Source organism: Brassica oleracea, chromosome C3 (genome assembly GCF_000695525.1).
Source record: "Brassica oleracea var. oleracea cultivar TO1000 chromosome C3, BOL, whole genome shotgun sequence".
NCBI lineage: Eukaryota > Viridiplantae > Streptophyta > Magnoliopsida > Brassicales > Brassicaceae > Brassica > Brassica oleracea.
In genome coordinates, this window is record NC_027750.1 from 28,312,395 (window position 1) to 28,318,603 (window position 6,209).

Genomic DNA, 6,209 nt, shown 5'->3' on the forward strand with positions numbered 1-6,209 from the left:
CATGATTTCCAATGCATACCCCTTGTACTTCCTCCTGGGCTCCACCAAAACTGAGCTACTGCACTCGTTAATTTCTTCACTATAGCTTTCGGTAGTCGATACACCGACATCACATGATTTGGCAGAGCCGTGATAACCGACTTAATAATCACCTCTTTTCCCTCTTTTGTAAAAAATCGAAGAGTCCAGCCATTCACCCTATTATTCAGACGATCTTGTACAAAACCAAACACTTGAACCTTAGATCCCCCTAAACTTTCTGGCAAGCCTAAATAAGAACCCATACCTCCTAGGTTCTGAATCCCCAAAATATCTCTCAACTCTTGCCTATTGGATTCCTCAATTTTATGTCCAAATTGAATTGAGGATTTCTGAAAGTTGATTTGTTGTCCTGATACAGTCTCATACTCTTTTAGTATCCTGAGAATAGTTTGACACTCTTCTTTGTTTGCCTTACAGAAGAACAAACTATCATCTGCAAATAGCAAATGAGAAACTGCTAGACACGCTCTTGCTACCTTCATACCAGTTAAATGTTTCTCCCGCTCCGCTTTTTTATATTCGTGATTAAAGCCTCAGTACAAATAATAAATAAATAAGGAGATAATGGATCTCCTTGACGTAATCCCCGCTGAGGTATTATAAAGCCTCTCGGTTGCCCATTAAGAAGAACTCTATATTGAACTGAAGATATACACCCTCGCATTAATTTAACCCAATGAGAATCAAATCCCATTTTATAAAGAAGAGCCTCGATAAAATCCCACTCTACCCGATCATATGCCTTACTCATATCCGTTTTAATTGCCATAAACTTATTTTGACAGGATTTGTTGGTTCGTAAACCATGGAACATTTCCTGTGCAAAAAGAATATTATCCGATATTAACCTTCCTACCACAAAAGCCGATTGTGTTTATGAAATTAGATGGGGAAGACAATTTTTCAACCTTTGACACAACACTTTCGAGATAATCTTATAACCAACGTTACATAGACTTATCGGTCTCAGTTCCGTCATCCTTGTAGGTCTTTCTATTTTCGGTATCATGCAGATATTAGTTATGTTCAACCGTGAATCTATATCTCCTGTAACCAAGAAATTATTTACCAACTCAACCACATCCTTTTTAATGACATTCCAGGAGTGCTGAAAGAAGAGAGCCGTCATTCCATCTGGGTCTGACGCCTTCTCCGGATGCATCATGAATAAAGCTTGACGGACTTCTTCCTCCGTTGCTACTCGCAGTAGCATAAGATTCATTTGTGGGGAAATTGATGGTCCTATCTCCTCCAAAAAACTATCAAACTACACCGGGTTAGTTGAACTAAACAAACCATCAAAGTAATCTACCGCCACCTTTTCCACACCATTTTCTTCTGTAACCCAATTACCCGCCTCATTATAGAGACCCACTATTTTATTTCGGATCCGACGTTGCTTTGTCAAAGCATGATAAAACTTAGTATTAAGATCCCCAGATGAATGCCACATATTCATACTCTTCTGATGCCAGTATTCCTCCTCATCTTATAGGCCTCTTGTAATTTTCTGGAAATGTCAATAATATCCTCTTGCGTTCTATTGTCATCTGTTTGTACTTCTTCCAGTGCTTTTTGGAGATCATGAATTTTGTCATTCCCATATGGTTGGTTGTTTTTTCGCCATGAAGATATTTCATGCCGACAATTATTAATCTTAGTAATAAAATCCGCTGATGATTCTTCCTGATTTTATGTCCAACCCGATACAATTGATTCCATGAGTCCCTCTTGGCCAATCCATCGCTTATCAAACCTGAACTGTCCCCTTCTCTTTCTTGTTAATTTATCTTCTAAAAAAGCTACCACAGGTCGATGATCTGAGCCCACCAGCCTCAAATATTCTGTATAAGAGTATGGGAAAAGTGTATGTCATTCCTCATTAGCCAAGGCTCTATCCAGTCGGCATCTGACTGTAAAAGCTCCTTTCCCTTTACCTCTCCGTCCTTGCCATGACATTTTGTTACTACGAGCCGGGAATTCCAATAAACCACTGTTCCTTATCATATTATTAAAAGAAATAAAAGAGGTTGCACTTCGTAAAGGCCCCCGTCCTTTTCATGATTCCCAGTAATCTCATTTAGATCACCAATTATAAGCCAAGGATCAGACCTTGCGAGTCCATACCTAGTCAATCTTTCCCATACATGTTCTCTTAGCTCTTGAACCGGGTCTCCATAAACAAAGGTAAGGAAAACTTGTTTCCCATTGCTCACTGCTTCAATATCAATCATTCTATCGCTAGAGTAAAGAATTTTTACTTGATACTCATTGTTATAAAAAAGAGCTAAACCACCACTCCTCCCATTCGGATCCACCGTAACCAGACTATCGTATACAAAGTGAGATTGAAATTTCTGAACAAATTCAAAATCCTGTTTCGTTTCCGATAAAAACAAAAAGTCTGGTTTATGTTTTTGCTATATTTCCCGTAGATAACTTATGGTCCAATGACTTCCAAGTCCTCTGCAGTTCCAGCTTAGTATTTTCATATAAAAAAATATATTTTCAAGCGGAAAGGCTCAGGTGTGATGCCACCCAGAAACCAACCAATGCTACACCTCCAGACACACCTGCCAAACCCTCGCTCACATTGTCGCAATCCCACATGCTGATTCCAATTAGTATACCATTGTATCCATAACCAAACCTCACAACGAATCCATTCCGGCCACATATGTTTATTATTTAAACCAGCCAGGTTCAATTTATATTTCAATAACCATAAACTCCAATACCTCCAGGACTCTCTAATAAGAGAAACCGCTTTCAAACTAAAGCTTAAAGATTTCAAACTAACAACAACAAAATTTCCTGACCAGACAATGATATTAAATTGTATTATCAACTCTCCCACACGAAGCCTCATCTTAGTATATGAGAATCCAAATAAATCTATCATTTGTTCATACCACTTTGATACCAAGAATATTATATCCTCTGCTACCATCCCCAACACCCTAACTGATCTGTTTGGTTTTACACTCCATACCAAAATAAGATTAAGAAAAAAACAAGCAGTAGTGGTATTGTTGTATCTATCTCTGATCCATCTTTCCCACGAATTCCAGAAGATACCTCCATACAAACCAAGCATCCCTAAATTTCCCAAATAAACCTGCAAAGTAACCGTGAAGAGACTCACCCAAAAACCAAAACAAAAGCAATTCCCTTTTATTCTCTTGCAGAAACAAAAGCAATTCCTTTTCATTCCACTGATACCCTCTTTGCCAATCCAGTAGACCCCACCAAACCGCTCCTCCAGCCCCAGAATCCCAGCGTCGTGAGATCCTGAAAACCCAAGATCGCCTCATGTGTCGCCATTTCCCTAGTAAAGCCGATCCTATAATATCCATTCGACGCCCCTTGAACCTTGAACCACTTAGATCTTGCGATCTCGCTTTAATGAGAGCGAGATCTCGTGATTTGAGGATGCGTGAAGTGAACTCCCTTAACCGGAACGATATTGGAGATCCCTTTGATTCTCCTCGCCTTATCGGATGAAACTTTCCTAAACTCCAAAGATTCGTTCGAGAGTCGACCCCTTTTAGCTTCCATCCACCAAAGAAAACGTCATAGGGATGTAGATCTGCCCTCTGATTGTACCTTAAAACCTTCCAATTGCCCCGTAGTAACCATTGATCTCCGGGATCCCAACCTTGCAAATCCATGAAATCCTAGTAAAATCGCTATCGCCATCGCCTTCCTCCGTGTTGTTTTTATTAACGTATGACATACGCTAATTTAACATTTTCTAATATATTATTCTATATTAGTTTAAGAAATTAGGTTGATTTATTCTCTATATTAACATATCTATCTTGTAACATTATTTCTGTGAGAATCAAATAATATTTCTTCCAATTTATAAACTCTCATTAATTTGTCGATAATTGATTCAAAATATATTTAAGTTTTAAGACTTTTAGTCCTATTTTTCTGTATCATGCTGAAGTAAATACTAAATATATTCCTTTGTACGTTTCAAATTCTCTGAGCGATATATTACGAGAAAAAGATAAAAATAGCGCTAAATCAAGTTTATGTTCAAAGTCAAAAGTCACAAAAATAGCACTTAATGTTTTATCAAAAGTCACAAATTTTGGGTTTAGAGTTAAAGGGTGGGGTTTAGGGTTTAGGATTTAGGGTTTAGGGTTTAGAGTTTAGGGTTTGGGGATAAGATTTCAAATTTTGAAAAATAAAAAAATTAAAATTTTCAAAGGATAAACTTTGAAAGGTGCTATTTTGGTCATTTTAGTTTTTGAGTGCTATTTTTGTGATATAAACTTAGAAATGTGCTATTTTGGAGATTTGCCCATATATTATTACCCAAGAGATACTAAGATTAATATGCAAAAGAAATATAAGAAAATACGTACCCATATTCACCTCATATGGAATATGCTTTTAAGTGTTCTACTCAAAACAGCTTTGCAAAGATACTTATTACTTCTTATACATGAAACGAGATCACAGACTTACAAAACCTCGATGAAACTTCTACAGAACAGATCTTTTTGTTGACACAATTGAAGTCAATCTCATATAGAATATGCTTTACAGTTTTGTAGTAAAAATAAATTGGATTCGCAATACTTCTTAATTCTTATACATGGAAACGGGATAAACAGATTTACAACAATGCTTATATAATTTTTTTTACAAATTAAAAGATTACTTGTCAGAAAAGATTGAATGCTATCTCTTGTAACAGCAGCCTCACGTCCTTTGACTCCAACTCTTCTCTAACCCTAAAGAATCTACAGTGAACTTCCTTTAGTATTCTAAAAACATCAACCAATCCACTCTTGCTTTCACTTTCGTCAGTCTTCTCCTCAGAGTGCGGCTTCGAGTGTTGGCTGCTCTTCATTCTGAAATACTTGTATCTGCTAATTAAAATTAAATTACTCTTGTGATCAGGCCATACATCACGTGTGTCATCCACAATAATCACTCCACGCTCATCCGCCAAAACCAAATCAAGCGTCTTAATACGAGGACTCTCGTCTCGTGTTATCACTCTTTTACCGAAATAGAATCGATCCGGATCAATCACCTCCAAGATGGCTTCGGCGTAGGAGCGAGTACCCATCGTGTAAACGTGCATCGTGAACATCTTGTTGGCTTCTCTCAAGAAGGTGAGGCCTTAGCTTTAGCAAGAAGTCACTGGATTTCAACTTCCACAGATCGTCCCTAGTAGTACCGGCTTCGCCGATTAGATACTTCTCTGCTTCGGTGAGACGGTAAACTTTTTCGGCGTGGAGAAGCGTGTGGTCCAAGTCGAGGACCAAGTGGAGTCGTTTCTTCTCGCCGAGGGAAGATGATAAAGTTTCGAGGCGTTTAGTTAACGCTACGGCGTCGTGGGTTAGCTGTAAACCGGGGGAAAGATATTCGAACGGTCTGCGGTAGAGGTCGAGTTCGTCGACGATCGAGTTGCAAGCGATGCAGATTCCGTGGAGAGAGACCGAGTGAAGACATGTGTTGGAATACGGTGAGAAGGAGATGTTGATCACCGTTTCGAGTACAGACATGGTTTCAAAAACAATATCAGAGGATTACGAAAACGAAGTCTGAGAAAGTAAAGCGTCGAATCGAGTTAAGAGGAGAAAAAAAAAACGTTATCAGTTCTGGTCTCCCATCGTTTTTATAAAGAGATAAGCTACGAAAAAGGAAAATTTAAATACGCACAATTGACCATTATGCCCCTGTTCAGGCCTAGTCTTTAATTCAAAACAATTTGTGATTTCTGTTTGTAGTGTCTCTATATATAATTATACTAGTTAACATTATATATATAAATTATTTTATGTATTAAATATTTTTACATATTATAAAATAATAAATATATATTAAATAATTAAAAATCAGTAACTATTAAAAATATAATTAAATTAGTGCAAACATATAAATCAATTGTATTAATCCAATTTTTTTTTTATTTGATAGGATATGTTATTAAATTTAAATGATACTAACATAGATAATATATTTTAGTATATTTTTAATATTAATGTCTATTAAATGATGAAATCCTAAACCCCACCCTTTAACTCTAAACTCTAAGTTTGTGACTTTTGATAAAACATTAAGTGCTATTTTTGTGACTTTTGACCTTGAATGCTAGTTTGTGAACTAAGTTGTCAATGATCGTTCAAAATTTTTATCAA

The 6,209-nt window shown here is 36.9% G+C and overlaps 1 pseudogene; it reads right to left on the reverse strand.

Annotated features, from left to right (window-relative positions):
* The window catches only part of LOC106332401, a 10,538-nt pseudogene extending 4,899 nt beyond the window's left edge, over positions 1-5,639 (reverse strand).
* Positions 5,640-6,209: the final 570 nt, after the last annotated feature.